This window comes from Triturus cristatus, chromosome 5_2 (genome assembly GCF_964204655.1).
Source record: "Triturus cristatus chromosome 5_2, aTriCri1.1, whole genome shotgun sequence".
In the NCBI taxonomy this organism is placed as follows: Eukaryota; Metazoa; Chordata; class Amphibia; order Caudata; family Salamandridae; genus Triturus; species Triturus cristatus.
Genome location: NC_140588.1, coordinates 273,393,190 through 273,410,121, shown reverse-complemented (window position 1 = coordinate 273,410,121; position 16,932 = coordinate 273,393,190). Strand labels below are relative to the sequence as shown.

The window sequence follows — 16,932 nt, the reverse complement described above, 5'->3', positions numbered from 1 at the left end:
TTTGTCTGCTAAATTGAAGTGCTTTTGCTCCGGAGACGTGCTTCCGAGTGGACTCTTGTGAGAACTTCTCGGATGACGGATGAAATATTCATATTTGTGTCTTCAGGGCGAAAAAAATGCCTCCGTGCTGCCGCCACGTGGTCGAAAACTGGCGTTCATTTCGACATTTTAGAAGAAAGTGGGAGATTAAAAAAAACATGTTTTAATTAAAATTGTGAGAATGCATTTCCCTCATTGACTTCTATTTAAGCACAGGCAGTTTCGGGTGGGAGACATTCAAAATGAATCCATTTTTGTTTCAATTTCGGGAGTCTCCCCCCTGAATCGATTCTGTTGTCATGTATGCACTGGGGATAGTATGCTGTGGTGTTGATCCATGGCAGAGTGCCTCAGAGCCCTAATTAATGCGTAGTCTCAAGGAGGGTTCTCATTGTTTTGCATACTCTAACTTTTTAAAAAGTGGGAATAAACAATTTGTGCTGATGACTAGGGTGCGCGAGATTTCTGCACAGAACACAAAATGTGGACATTTTCCCCATTTTTTCCACCCGCAGACTGGAATGGAACCTCATCCGCTGGTCCATGTGCAGAAGAAAAAACACTGTGAAGTGATGGGCGATGTATTTACTTCAATGTTAAATGTGTTAAGCAGTGGTTCTTAACCTTTTGAATTCTGTGGACCCCCACTTAATCAGTACTGGAATCCGGGGACCCCCATTGAATTATTATTGGAAACCACTGAGTCATTACTGGATGCCAGGGACAACGGTGTAAGCATTTTTGATGATTTGAACTGCAAATGTATAATACAGGAACAAGCATTCATCAAACAAATACACAAATGATTAAAATATTGTATTTAAATTCACAAACAAATATCTAAAAATCTAAATTTTTATTTAAATAGGAAGGTTGGTGCTTTTCTAAATTCACTTGAGGCCTCTCATCATCCATACTGCATTCCATTTGGTGCATTTGCTGTGCTCCCACAGATCAATTTGAGGAAACTAACTTCATTTTTAACCTCCAATTTCAAATTTCTTTACATTTACAGAACTTCTATGACATTTTCAACTTTACATTTTGTTTCTTTAGTTAGGTACACTTTATTGATCTGTTAATATTAATTAATTTTCTAAGCAGTTGTGGAGCCCGTGAGTAGGCTTTGCAGACCCACAGGGGTCCTCGGACCACAGGTTAAGAACCACTGTGTTGAGAAAAATACATTACCTATGCCTCACAGTGCACTTCAAAGCTCCCTGCAGACTCCTCCTGGCAGGCAGACGCCACACTCCCGCTTCCCTGCGGGGGAAGTTCCTTTGAACAATGCTGTGGGGCCAGCCATTGTAATTAACTTAATGCGATTACTATTAAGGTAATTACAGTGTCCGCCCCTGACAGTGCAGGATGCACAAGAGTTCCTTGTTCCATGCATTCCTCAATTCCAGGAACGAGGAATTCTTGTTTTGCAGGGGATTTTTCCCTGCGTTGCTCCCTTTTCTGTGGGAGGCGGATGCGGAAACTGTGTAACTGCTCACAGTTTTGCATCCTTTTCTACCTATGGTAAAAAGGGCATTTTGCACATCCGGGCTGATAAATGATACCCAAACTACCCGATGATCTAACAGAGTGGCATTATTTACTTTGCGGTGGTGTGCCCTTACCATACACACTACTTTAGAAAGAATTGCGAACCGTTGCAGAAGTTTCTCATGCGACTGTTGCAACGAATATATGTTTTTTCATGTCAATCAAAAAACAATAAAAATAAATAAAAAGAATTGCGAACTGCAACCCGGCAGGATAATGATTCACGTGTTTTGGGACAGCCCACTGACCTGTACATGCTGGTCAGGGATCTGCTCGGCCCTTGCGGGAGCTACTGTCCAGCAAGACCTTGACTGCATGGTCTGTTGCACATTTAGACTGTACAGCAGTGGAGGCTCCTCTGGTAAGGTGGAGGAGTGGCGCCCCACTGCCAGAAAGCAGCAAAAGAAAGGAAAAATTGAATTGATAATAACGGAATGTTCTCATCATTTTATTTTGCCCTCCTGCTGCGGCAGTGCGTGAGGAGGCAGGGCAGAGCTGCAAAGGAGGCGTGGTAGAACACTCCTGTGCACAATGACTGTTTGGTCCCTCTCGGGGCTGCCCAAAACAGTTGTGCGCACTTTCCCCCATCTCCATGCAGGCTACAGCCTGCATGTAGAAAATGCCCACCCCTACAGCCCCTGGCTGAGTGCCATGTTACGGCGCTCAGACCAATCACAACGCTGCTTTGCACCGTTGTGATTGGCTTAGGGGTGGGAGCCTGGCTGCCTGCTTCCTGTTCCGAAATGGAGTCGGACACAGGCGAACAGGCCCTCCCACTGACAGCCGTGTCGGATGCCCCTGCTGTACAGGCACCGATGAGTAGGGGGCGCCATTAACCGTTTCATTCACCTAGCCTTGCTGAGCCTGAAAGACAATCGTAATGCATTGGAAAGCGTTAGCATTGCCTAGCATGGAGCCTTGGCAGAGCATGCTCTTATACTGGGCCTTGGTTGAAAATGGTACGCTCCGCTATAAATAAGGGCACGCGGGCTGAGGAAATGCCCGATTACGGCGGCCTGGGATAAACAGAACATTGCACTCCTGAATGAGACACAATGTACACAACCCAGGCTCATGCCACATGCCATCGACATGCTGGGTTATTTTTTACCTGCTACACAATTCATGGACACGACTACAATTACAAGCTGATGCATAGCGCACAACGATGAACGGCCCCCTTTTATACTTACTATACAGATATAGTTGCACCATAACACATTTATTCACAATCGTTGCACAGGTACAAGCTCACTGTTTAGTACATTTCCTTTGTTGTTCCTTTGTTTGATTTTCTTTCTTATGATTCAACTGAAAGAATGAAGCGAAATTGAATGAACCTAGACGCCATTTGTCGATACATTGTAGTGCATGTTGTGATATTGTGCGTGTAATGATGTACCTACCATAACAAAAAAAACAATAAAGATTATTTTAAAAACATTTCAGGGTGAGTTCAACTCAATGTTATTTTATCATTTAATTATAGCCAAATGCTTGTAATACAAATGATTAATTATAAAAATGAACCATCACTTATAATTTTACCATTATGGGTTCGCTAGCAGGCTGATGCACATAAAATGTGTTAGAACCTCTTTTTGTTTTATTGCATATTATAGGAAAATATGATTGACATTGGTGCAACAAAAAAAATATTATTTGCGATTACTGTAACCTAAAGTCATTGTGTAAAGACATAAAGGTGACCAAAAAATAGAAAAGAATAAACAATGGAAAGAAAAAAGCTTTGACTAAGTAAAGCATTGTCCACCAGCCTTGGTGTGGAAATGCACTGCCTTTTAAACAGATGTTATAAGGCAAAATGCTTTCCCTCGCAGTGCAAGAATCTATTTTCTGTATTGGGCTGACCCATTGTCCCATGCTGTATGCTATGGCGTACAGAAGCAAACATTCAGTGACAGCTGAACAAGCCAATGGATGAAGAGGGCTGACCCAAAACTCTTCAATGCATGCATATGTGTATGACGTTTTTTTAAAAATTCATTTTTGCTCACCGGCTGACATGACAGCTCAAGGTGTAACTAGGCCACACATTAAAAAATATGGAGAACCAGTATTCTAGTTTCAGAAACCGAATATGTATAGACCCTAGTCACTTCTTTTCATCCCTGTGGTAAATGTATAAAAAAACGCACACACTCTGGGCTATCTACATGACGTTCTTGCATAAGGTGGCCACTCATCCTTCACAGTGCTCACTACATTTTGAAAGTCACTTTCATTGTATATGCCTAGTCTTAGGTGTGTAATCATGACAAAGGTTAGTTGTAGTGGTAGCAAGAGGCAACATTGCTTAATGTGTAACATATTAGGGCTGAGTCGAAAGATTTAGCTGTGACTTGCTCTTGTAGTACTACCGACTTACTCTAAATTTCAGGAGTGAGCTAGGAGTAATACAAAAGTAATTCACACCTACTCTAATTTTTTTGTTTATCGGTCCCACTGTGCAGTTATTCTTTAAATGGATTCAGCTAGTGCAGGAGAAGAATTTGGAGACTGCAGTATGGCATTTTACCAAAAGGTGGGCGTAGATAAGCTAGCATGCAATGTCTAATGCGAAAGGAAGAATCATTTTGACAGTTTTAGTCTGGAAAAAATCTTTTTTATCAACATCATTGGGGTTAATCCTCCCCATCCCTCTCCATGGCCTGCATGATGCCCCAAATCCTGCCATTTAAGAGCAGTAGGCGCTGGCAGAAGTGCCTTGGCGGCTTCAAGAACATGGATAAGCAATGCTTCTAGCGGTTAAGGTGACAACATTAAACCTCCACAGCCTTCAGGATTCTGAATTTTGTTTCTCTTGATCTCGAGTAGTATCATGTGGGGCAGCACCCTCTCTATAGCCACATCCAAGTGAGTAACTCACTGCTATATAGCATGTATATGGAACGCAATCTGATTATTTTTAGGAAACAAGTAAGAACTCTGCTTTTTAAACAATAATATAATTCGCCAGATATTTGAGAAGTTTTTAACTAAAATAGTTTTGTGGTTTCTGCTGTCTGTTATTTTCTAGGGCCACAAAGCTTGGTGAGCATGCACTCAAAAAAACACAATGAAATAAAACATAACATTACGCTCCAAATTCAGAATTGGGTCACAGTGAACTTTGGCATGGCACTTCTTCATCTGCAAAACAAAGTGCACACACATATTGTGTACAGGAATTCTTCACAACCTCAATTCCATTCTTTTCTCAACTCTTTAACCTCCGAAAAGATCCCTTTGTTGATTTCTAGGATCAGACTGACTGCTTTATCTTCGCCTCTTTTGAATTTGTTCCTTGTTAGCTGTTTCTCTGGATAGTGGTGGTTTGTGTGAACAACAACAATAAACGTATCTGTCCATATTCTATTCACAATTTAATGTCCGCTTTCTGGTACACGTAATTACTAGGAAATTAAGAAAGGTTTCCTTGTATGTGTGTCCACTTTAATCTCTTTCACTAGGCATGAACATGTTTCAGCACGTTAGTGCCGTCTTCATCTTTTCAAATTGAAGCTCTAGTTTGTTCCTTTAACTTTTGAAAAGTGTCCCATTTCTGTTCTGGACATTTTATGATGTTCAGTTTCTTGTCTTATGTCCTTTGCTGATCCTGGTCGCTGTATTTGTATGGACGAGCAGCCATTTTGCAGCCCCACAGCTAACAACTAAAACGTATGTTGAGCTGAGAGTTTTGAATGAGAAAAAATTATATTAAACGTTTACTACTGTACTGTGACTACACGAACCTGAGACAAACATATTGTTAATATTTGCATGTAAAAAGTTTGTCTGTGCTGAAGGAGACTTGACAAGTTGGCGGCATTTAAATGGTAATGTACCCTCATTGTTCGCTTAGATGCACAACACATTTGCCCTTAAGTACTGCCTGCTTCCCTAAAAGTTCACGGCAAGCAAACCTTCCAAAAATGTGTATAGGCAAATTACATGAAGGTGAAGATGCAATCTGCAAATCAACACAGGTTGGTGCAGTTCCTCAAAACCAATAAAAATCCGCCTGAAAGTGGGAGGCCACATGTTTCCATCAGTCGTGGGGGTGGTGCGTGTCAGAAAGTACAAAATATGCTGCTCAGTGGGAGCTTACATTTGTGATCGCACCTGTAAATTATTGCAGCCTGTTGTGGGATCTATCTTTATCCCTAGCATGTCCTCATACAGCAGGAAGGTGGGTCACCTTTGACTGACTTTGTTTTATGATCATTCTTTTATGATTACATGGTAATGTAGTGGACCAAGTCAGACTCCATGAATACCAGAATTTTCACCAACAACTAAGTGTACCCCAGAAAGACATCATGATTCTGATGAGTTTTACCTTTTGAGGCCCTGCTACCTGTGGTGCTAGGAGTATGTTTTGTCCAAGCACCCCTAGGCAGTTCACTGTGCCCAACCTTGGGGTATAAAAAAGATTTTTTGGTGTATGTGACTCTTTACCTGCTTATGAGAGTAAAACATTCTGTTCTGAGCGAGGATTATCGCAAAACTGTACTTGTTAAGTACTTTGAATCCCAGAAGAGACTTTCAACGAATATGTGGAGTTCAGTAATTTGTGATGTTGTCTTCTTGAGGGGGGAAGGATATGAGAACATGATCACCAGAAGCTGAACTGAGACCCCCAAACTCTTTACACATGCTACAACACAGGTTTGCCCGATGGTGGAACCTGTGGGTATGTCCAGCTGGACCGTTCTGGACCTAAAGTGCTGATTGGAGGGAAAAAAGAATTGTTTCCCAAAAAAGTTACACCTTTCATAATGTTCTAGGAGATTTGAACAAGGAAAATTGACAGCAGAACAAAGTTTTCTGTGTCCTTTAGTAATTCTAAGAGATAGGAAGCGTAATACACTGACAATGCCATTATCAGGCTCTCATGGTTGACCAGACCATGGGAGTGTAGCACAACTTTGATCACCAAGTTGTAAAAAGGTTTAAACCTCGTTGACATGGAGTTAATCCTATATTTGAGGTAGACTTCATAATTTTAGGGCTCCACAAAGAGGGGCAGGAGTACTGCAGGAAATCTACGACACATACTCCGGAGTATTCCAGTGTATAAATTGTACTCATGTGGATGCGTATATGTGTATTAGCATATTACGCAGCTGGCAAAAAAAGCTTTGACTGTGTACAAGTCCCTCTTTTGAGACTCTGATAAATAGGGAAATGTTCCCTTTCATTTCTTACCCAGGAAATCACTTAAGCCTGCATTTGTCAGTAGCAAATTTGCATATCTTTCCAAGGGGGTAATCTAAAAACTCAGAAAGAGTACGTTTGAGTGCCCACTTTAGGTTACAGGCCACCAACACCTTGGAATGCCCACAATTCCACCACCAGTCATAACCCTGTGATTGTGACTATCTCAGCATTCAGGTCTATTTTTCTCCTTCATTAGCGCAAGCTAAAAATGCAAATTTTGATTTCGTATTTGTGAATTGCTGTTTTTCTGTACCTAGGTTTTTTGTGGACCTACAGTTTTCTCATTAATATTAGCCTGTGACCATGCAGTAACCCTGTACCCAGCAGCCCCTCGCCTCAAATCACCAGGCCTTCATATGACCACAAAGCATAGTGTTTGCAGATTACCAGAGCACACATACTGCATACATACAGTAAAGTGTGCTACTGTTTTGAAAACGCAGCACAGTAAAAAACACAAGCTTCCCTTGAAATCTCATGGACACTGTAATTTGAGTTAACTTCATGTTGAAAATGCAATCTGCAATGCGCTGTCAAGTTTGATGTGTAAATGCGGTGTTTTTGCATTAACCAATGGGACTTTGCTTCCCAACTACATTTATGATGAGCCTTCAACGCGTGATATTGTCAGCATTTAAAAAGCTCTTTTGAGGAGTAGTTAACCTGTAAGTGCAGCAATTCAGAGTGCACGGAGAGCAATTGGGAAGTATGAAAACGTGAGATGGGGGGTGAGTGAAAAGTTGGTGGAATCTCTGAAACCAGCAGAGACTGGAGAGCATCTTTAAGATGCTTTGTGAGGGCCACTCCTTCTGCCCCCCTTAAGGGTTTTACTTAAGAAATCAGTCTTACCATAGACATAATTGTGGATCTTTTTCCTTAGTTTAGGCTGACAGGTGGCACAAAGGATGTGGCTTAACTGCCAGAGCCGCCGACCTTGGAGCTGGGGAGCCGGGTTCGAGTCTCTGCGTCCGTTCAACATCCTGTGATTCTGGGCTAATTACTTAACCTCCCCCTGCCTACCAAAATGAATGTGTCCTTGTGTAACGTAACTGGTGCTCTTGTAAAGCGCTCCTATACCTTCGGGTCGAATTCGCGCTATATAAAACTGCAAATAAAAAGCTAAGCACAGAGGCAGCCCTGGGAACAATAGAATATTTCCCACCTGTAATTCTACACAGGAAGTTAGGAGGGGTTGGGCACGTAAGAGACCGTGGAAGCGCCAGCACTACGTGAGCAGTCCACCGCCCACGCTGCGTATGACCTCTCTGACCCTTCACAGAGCCACACGGGTGCACGTGGGACGCCTCAGATGTCACCACAGTCGAGCTTGAACCCTGCGCTTATGTTTTCTGCTCATTTTATAGCTCCCCTTGTGATAATGTCTTTTCAGCATGTGGCTATGTGGAGACTGCTGTTTCTGTGTGATGCACAGTGGCACCCTGTGGAATTTACAGGTATGCAGAGGGGTGCAGGCTGTGTCAAAGCTTTCAACAGAGAGCAAAAACCTTAAGTGTCTTTGACCTCAGACTGCCCTCTGGCCATTTGACTATTTTTAAATATTTTTTTGTACTTGTCCTGGGGGCTTGTTGTTCCTTTTAGAAGTTCTTATCGGCTGACCTATACTCGCTAGTTTTATATTTATGCTTGTAGCTGCATTGCTGATGATGTGTATATTTAGTGATTTTGTGTATGCATGAGCTGCATAGTTATTCTGTAGAATGTGGATGCTGTGACAATGTGATGATATATGGAATTTTGGTAATGTTATGTTAAGCTATGCTATGTTATGTGTATTTGGATGGTGCACAGATCACCCAGTAGGGTATCCTGGTGTCTTGAGAAGGAGAGCCCTGACAGGGACCTATTGAAATAGAGCAGGTTTTCGTGTTTTTTACCGAATTCCAGGATTGAGCTGGTGGCTCCGGTGTGCAGGGGATGGGTGTTCCAGATTAAAGAGCGAGGTACGAAAAGGCATCACCTGCGGCTCTAGCTCTTCGGACATGGGGGACGCAGGCGAGCAGGAGGCCAGCAGAGCAGAGGTGTCTTGTCTGTCAGAGTGGAAACTGATGTTGCTGTTCAGGTATGAGGGACCCTCATTGTGCAAAGCTTTGTGTATGTGAGTTAGGAATTTAAAGAGGGCATGTTTGTGAATGGGTGCCAGAGGAGGTCTTTCAGGTGTGTGGATTTGTGAGTGTGGGATGGGAGTTTGAGTGTGAGTCTGGATGTTGTGTTCTGGAACACCTGGAGTCTCTTGATGAGCTGTGCATTGATGCTGACCTAGAGTGTATTTCCATAGTCCAACCTGCTGGTGATCAGTGCTTGGCTGATGATTCTTCGGGTGTTGAGCGGAAGCCACCTGAAGATTTTCCTGAGGAACTTGAAGGTTTGGAAGCAGGAGGAGACAACTGTGTTAATCTGGCTGGTCATCGAAAATTGATCGTTGAACATGATCCCTAGGGCCCTGGCTCGATTCAACTGGTTGAGTGCTGGTCCTAGTTCTGATAGCTCCCAGGCTGTGAACCAGAGATTAGTGGCTTTTCTCAAGCGTACCACCTCCGAGCATGACACCCCTGTGGGTATGAGATCTGTTAACGGAAGTGGCGACACTGAAGGTCTTCGTCCGCTGGAAGACAATAGGAATGGAGAAGTTGGGAGATGTGTGGCGAAACAATGCACCTTTACCGTTCGAATACTTGTTGAAGGAATATAATGATGTTTTGTGTGGATGTCGGATAGAGCTATGGCTCGTAAGGAAGAGAAGGTCTGGGGAGAGATTGTGCGATAGTTCCCAGACTTTGAAGACTTGTTTCATGAGTGAGTAGGTGTTTCTGAAGGAGGCATGCCAGAGTGGGGTGGGTGCTATGCATGGAGGTGTTTTAGAGGGCTCAGCTGTGTATGTCGGGTGGGTAAGGAGGGCAGGGGTTGCAGGCAGGGAGATGGGCAGGAGAAGGACAACACACCTCCGGTGATCGTGGGAAACGCTGGTGGAGCACCTCGATGGGCGTCTGGTGTTCCAGGCATGGAGCTCGTGTTTTGACTGTAGTGGGTGGAAAGCAGACATGGGTTTCCTTGCACTGGGCGTGAGTGTGGCCTGGAAAAGCACACATGGGTTTGAATACCATCCTGGCTTCAGGAATACTATGGACGGGTTCTAAACGGAGTCAGCCGTGTTGTGTGTGGTAATTTCAGAACATCCCATTGTTTTCAAGTTTCCAAAAGTTGCTGCACTAGCACAACGAGTCAAGAGACAAGTTGGCATCTTATTGGTGTCAGCAAGGGTCTAAAAAAACTTTAAATCTTGGTTGGTTTGTTATAGGTGTACATTGGGGCAACGCAAAATGATAGGGCAGTCCTGCAGAATGCAAACAGGGGCCCCTTAGTCTCCCATATCTCATAGATATCTATTGGTGTAGAGCTAAAGGTGCCCTCCTGCCCCCCTCCCCCCAAATGGCTTGGCTGGCCCCTGAACATCCCCCTGCCCCCCACACTCTCCCTCAAGGTCTCTGTGTTACACCCCTGTAGGTACAAGTGTTTATTATTGTGGCCTGTTTTGATTTTATACCCCAAAGCAATTTCATGTAGCTTAAGTAAATACAACTTTGAGGCAATGCATGTGTTGGGTCAGCAGAGATCACTCAACTGTTTCAGGCATCTGCGGATCACAGGTGTGAATTATGATGGATGCTGTTTTTTTGTTCTTACTGTTGAGGAATAATCAGCTCTGAAGGCATAGGGAGGATATCATTTCTGTGGAGAAAGCTTTCATGGAAGGGCTGGACACACAATTAAAGAAGAGCATTGTTTATCTTGTCGATGAACATAGAAGTTTACTTAGCGATCTTAGAAACCGTGCATTCATACAGCCGTTAAAAGCAGGGCCAGACTGGGAACCAACACCGTCCCTGGCAAAGTGCTCGGCCACCACTTTGCCGAAGAGGGTGTGGCCGAGCTGTTTGCCAGGGCTGGTTTCGGCCGATTTTGTTACAGGGGACAATTTTACAGCTAATGCTGCAAAAACGGCCCTGTAACAAAAACAGCCCCCCAGGGCACCAAAACCTCCCCCTCCCTCTTTGCGGCCCACCGGGGGAATGCCCGGTGCCCACTACGGCCTGGTTAAAAGTAATCTATTAACGCTAGGAGGGCTACAGATATTTAAAATATAAAGAATCGTTCAAAGTGCATAACCAGCACAACAGCAAGACTCGGGAAGCAGCTAAGAACCAAGACAGACTGGATGAAGGAAGGGCTAAGGCTACTCTTTAGTTAATTGAAAGACAAGGACTATCCCAGGACCCTATATAGCAATTTGACAGCCGCAGCTGCTGCAGGTAAGAGCGGTGGGGCCAGCTGGGGGGGATTTCCAGAGACGACCATAAGGGAAAATTAAATAAATAATTAATTTTCCCTCGTTGTCGTCTCTCAGACCCACCCCCCCCCACCCCCCCCCCACACACTCCCCAGCCGGCCACACCGCTCTTACCTGCAGCGGCCGCAGCTGCAATTTGATCATGCTGTCTCATAGTTTGTCTTGCCTTTGCGCTCTGTCTTTCTTCCCCTCCCCTCCCCTGTCTTTCTTTCTTTATCCTTGTGCTGTACCCCCTTGTATTGCACCCTAGTCTCGTTTCTATTTCGATTCCTCATATGCACATAAATACATACATACATACATATCTTTGTTATAGTATAGGGAAATATGAAATTAATTTGAGCGGAGCTATTCTAAAGTCTTATCTAACAAAAGAGAGAAGGCGCCCGGGTGGAATAGCTCTTCGCTTGTAGGCCAGCACCCCCTCAAGAGTTGTTGCGCAGATCTTTTTTTCATGTCTGTCTGGAGCCTACAATGGAGAGAAAAATGCAGTTTCTAAAATGAAAAAAGCGTAGCTGTGCACGTCGTCCTCCCACTCCGCGCCGGCGAGCGCGTGAATGCCGTCTGTAAATGCAGACTTCAAGCCTGGCAGGATGAAGGTTGTCACTTGTTCCCTTTAATCGCTTCATTCCTAAGAGTATTCATTTCTTTTAACAACCGAGATGCTCGCAGAGCTATGGAGTGCTTTTGTGTGAACAAATACACGCAGAACAAACTTACTTTCTCAATATTTTCCAATACTGTTGAAGACAATGAAGCATGGGCAAAACAGTCGAACACTCCTCCGAGCTGATCACCGAAGAAACACACGTCTGAACACTGCCCTCCAGGGGCAGAAGCGTGGAACCGCCAGAAAAAAAATATATATATATAAATCAGTGCTGCCAGGCATGCTCCCTGTGGCGTTGGACCCATCTGCGCTGCCTCCTCAGTTTTTGAATTCCTCAAGAAACAGGAGACACGGCTCTTCACATGGACCTCAGACTCTGCCATGTTTGCCTCTTCTTATCTAGCGCCTGGGTACCCCCCGGTTGAGATAAGCGCTCTAGAAATGGCCAGGGCCTTCAGAGCAGCACATAATAAAGATTAGGCCAGCTTAGGTTGTCAAGGGCTTGTTGCAAATGGTAGCATTTTTACAGTGTGCATAGCACTTCATTTCAGCACCTGAGCATTGGGAAGCCAATGTGGAGGAAGGAGAGGCGATGACCTTGAGGGTGAGGCTCTTCTGCCACAAGAGGTGGGCACTGCCCTTAGCCTAGCGTGTGGTCAAGTAAAGAAAGAGGCAGGAGCAAAGATCCTGGCTGGGCTCAGTGCTGGCAGACTAGCCGTTCCACTCCGTGGCCTGGGATGCTGGCTTTGTACGGCAACATAAAGGCGAGCTCTCGGCAGGCGCGGCTAGAGAATCTGTACATAAGCACAGGTCCCTGAGTACGTAGGCTATATCTGGCATATGGACCAGTTCTGGGCACATAAAGGTGGTACCTTGGGCATCTTAGATTGTAAATTTCCATATGAAAGTTGTTCATAGCCCTTTGAGGCTTGCAAGTAGCTAAGCTTCTGACACTTGAACAGACCCCCCAGGATATTACGGCATGGATTAGCAAATTTAGGTGCACAAATATGGAAATTTAGCTGCACAAATATGGAAATTTAGCGGCATTTTTGCGGGACTTTATTTTACTAATAATCATTCATTTTCAGCCTTAAATCAAAGGAAACTGTTTTAGCAGAGTATTCCACTTTGAATCGGCAACCTGGGATATAGAACAGAGGAAGCAGCCCACAGGTGAAGGCTGTTATACCTTGGAAATGCAATCCTCATTTTGCTTTAGTATAGGTTGGTAACAGTTATCACACCTTTTGACACATCGCGGGACCGGTGTTTGGCACATCCTTAACCCTTTTCTCGCATGAGAGTCTGAGGGCGGCTGGGCACCGCTTTCGTGGACAGGCCCTGGCCCGTTGAACAGGTCCGAGAAGGCCCACTGTGGGAAAAATAACTGCCTTTATTAGTGTGCAAACCTTTTGAAATCCTACCACTGCCCATTTATTTTAAAGCTCGCAATATTTCTGGTTTCTTCTTCCCACATCCCAACGCTTACTTCCTGATTTGCAGAAGGGAAGAATATTTGTTTGCCTCAATTTGTAACAAGCTAATATACAGAATTTAGCACACAATCCCTGTTAACCCCTAGTTTTACGGCAGAATAATTAAAGACACATGTTAACTCTGCCCAGGAACGATATTTCTATTAAGCACAGGTGAGCGAACCAATAAATTAACCACGAGCCGAGCTAAGGGTCAGGCTTGGCTCGAAGAGTCCATGCACGAGCCGAGCCTTGAAAATTTTTGGCCTCTCACTGTATTGTAATCCCATTTGTAGAGCGCTTACTACCCCTGACGAGGTGCTGCATTCTCCCGTTTCCCTGTGAATTGTTTACTGAAACCACGGGTGGCCTTTGTCAGCCAAGTGTTTATTTATAAGTATCTCCTGGAATAAACCGTGATGCCCGGCGGCAGACTTTAGGCGGACTGTGAGACTCGTCGCCAGTTGGTTTAGATTCAGACCCAGTGATCCCTCACAGTGGAAAGAGGTCCAGGGGTTGTACATTGCCGATTTAGTGGGCACCTTTGTAAAAATTTGCTGCGGCATTTTTACAAAAGTGCCGATTTCGCAGGCAGTTTTGTAAAAATTGTGGCATTTTTACAAAAGTGCCGATTTCGCGGCAAACCGCGAAATCGTGGAGGGTCTGCTTGAACCTGCTTACATAGACATATGGATGTGTTCCTGGTATATGATCTTGGTACCCAGTATATGTGCATACAAAGGCAGTACATGAGCATAAGAGGTTTGAGCCTGGGCTTGCAGAGCAGAACCTTCTTGTGTGAAGCAATACCTTTGCATATGCTGGTTGACTCTGACAAGGCCATATAAGGCGGTGCCTGGGCATTGGGGGCTCCACCTGGATATAAAACACAGTTTCTAGGCATATTGATGAATGACCATGGACATGCGCAGCCGGGCCTAGCTATGTGATGATCTCCCGTAACTATTTGAGCCCATATCTGGGCATGCAAAGTTGTACTCGTGCTTACGAGCGTGTTCTTCGGCATAAGAGCTATACACTGGCACATTGGGTTGTTTACATCCTATGATGGGATTACTTGAGCACATAAACCAGTGCCTGTGCATGTGCAGCAGCACCCGGTCATCGAGGTTTGAACCTGAGCATGTGAATCCGTACCTAGGCATACAAGGCAATACCAAGGCATTTCTTGGTTGGATCTAGCAAGGCTATACAAAGCAGTACCTGGGTATATGAATCTCTATCTTGGCATTTGTGTGTCAGGATCTGGGCATGTCATGGTTGACGGTTCGATCCCCAGCGCCGGCGGCAGCCCAGCTCAGCATCATGTGACTCTGGATAATAACTCACTTAATCTCCCCGACGGCCCCCAGTGCAAGGGTACCTTTAGGGCTAAAAAGTCACACTTTCCAAATCTGGAATTTATTTATTATTTAAATGTGCAAATGAGGCAGTGTTTCGGCATCTGAGACTCTTCATGAACACATGCGACTGTATCTGGACTGGCGTTTCAGTCGGCTGGCAGGTAGGGGTCCTGTTTTACTGCCGTTGGGGCTGATTTTGTTGCTGGGGACATGCTGAACACGTTCCCACTTGCTGTGATTGTAAGTAAACGATGCAGAAACAAATGGCTTTAAAGCGTACTTAGAGTGTACTTAAAAATCATTTGTTTTGGGATTTCTTATTAAAAAAGTACTGCAAGCAGGAACGTGGCCGGCGGGTCCCCAGCAACTAAACCGGCCCCAGCCAACAGTGAGACAGAACCTACACTGCCAACCCACCGAAACACCCACCACCCGGTAGGCCAGTCCGATCCTGGGCATATGAGGATGGTACTGGGCATAAGGGGCTATACATGGCCTAATGTGAAGTTGTTTCTAGTATGTGTTGACCGTACATGGTCATGTTAGACAGTACCCAGGTATATTAATACTTTTTTTTTGGTCTTCCATAATATGCTCATCGAACTATAACAGCAGTTTCGGAGCACAAAAGGGGTTTGGGTTATTAGTGGTTGAAGGAAGAGGGGCAGCAAAACTGACAAATTGACATGAATGATGCAAGGGGAGGAGGGCGAGAGTGCAAGAATTCATGCCTCAAAAATAAGAAAGAAAGTTAAGAATGGGCGTGGATTTCCTGAAAGAACAAGTTTTTTTGCACAACATTACCAGGCGGGCAAATTGAGCCTAAAATGCTATACGCAACCAAATTTAGGTTTTAACAACTGGCTTGGATGGGGAGTCAAAGACCCAAAGATGCAGGCCAATACTTCAAGTAAATATTTATTGGCAAAATTAGTTTATTTTCTTTTTTTGTAAACACATTATGTTGTTTTATTTCCATACCAAAAGAGAATCCTGCCCGTTCAGATACATTCAAGGGAGCAGTACCATTTTTACATTACTATAGGTTGACATTTGGTTATTACATTTGTCATTAGTTTTATGTTTCCGTGTTCGTATGATCTCATTTTCTGGTTCTCGGTCAACGAGCCAAAGTCACACCTGACTCATTCGCACAGGCTTCCCTTTATAGGAGCTGTTCTGGACACAGTGCAGTTCAGAGTCTATCCTTCATCACAATGAGTCCAGGACATTCAGGCTATAAACTTATGTTTCAGCTTGTGAGGTGCAGAGGTAGAAACAGGAAGCACAGAGATCAAGCTTTGTAATGTGATAACCCCTTGGGATACTATGAGTATTTTTAAACCACTTATTCACAATTGGAACCTTTGAGATTTATATGCTGAATCATATGGTGCCACAATAGTCAGATGACTTCTCCGGGTGAGACCCTATAAGTGCCCTCAGGGTCAAAACGTCGAGAAAAAGCTCCCTTGGGCTATAGTTTTGACTATATATAGTGTTCACCTGCGAACTGTGACAGGCTTCATGAGAGATGGCTGCAGGGACCAGGGATTGAGGATGGAGCTGTTTTTATTTGTATGTATTTTTTAATTTGTATGTAATCACTTCTTGCAGTTTGTTCACACACTGTGTCGTCTGCACTATTGTCATGAAGAAACTGTTTGTATTATGCACCCACATAATGTAAAAAAAAGTGTGAATACAGTTACCCAATTTTATGTGAAGCTGGTTTTTGGTATTAATTGTGGTTTTGTTCCTATCAAATGTTTAGTTTGGATTCAGTCAGGATATCGTTGATACGCACATAATGGTTTCCGTAAGTAGGAGTGGAGATTGAGTAGTCGCTGTTGAATGTGTTAGATCTACATCCTGAGGTTGTGGATGTCATTCTTGCTGCCACGTGACCCTCCACAAAGTCAATTTGCGCAGGAATCTGGGACAGATGTGTAGCCTGGTGTGGAGTCTCACACACAGATCACTTGGAAGACAAACTTATGGATGTTTTGTTGTTTATTTTGTGGCCCAGCAACGTCTTGCAGTGGGCCCCATTAACCTCTTCTGTGCCCATGACGAGATAGTCTCGTCATGGAGCACGGTCGCGCTGTGCCCATGACGAGACTATCTCGTCATGAACCCCACCCACTAATGAAACGCCCGGCACAGGAGGGGGAAAGGGCGTGGCACTGAAGGGGTTAAAGGTTATTTGTCTAGCCTTTCGGCCTTTTTGCATTTGCTGGACCAACCACCCTTGTTTAAATCTCCTGTTGTGATGTGGCTCATTAAAGGTTTGACAAACAT

General features: G+C 44.3%; 1 protein-coding gene across 3 annotated transcripts in view; it reads left to right on the top strand.

The window, feature by feature from the left end:
- The window catches only part of ATXN1 (ataxin 1), a 1,009,465-nt gene that overhangs the window by 729,141 nt on the left and 263,392 nt on the right, over positions 1-16,932 (top strand). The window contains exon 7 of one of the 3 annotated variants that reach the window (XR_014962090.1): positions 555-2,999. The exons of the other annotated variants lie outside the window; for them this stretch is intronic. The gene's annotated coding sequence lies outside the window, so the exon portion shown is untranslated. Of the gene's footprint in view, positions 1-554; positions 3,000-16,932 lie in introns of those variants that run through there. 3 annotated transcript variants of the gene reach the window in all.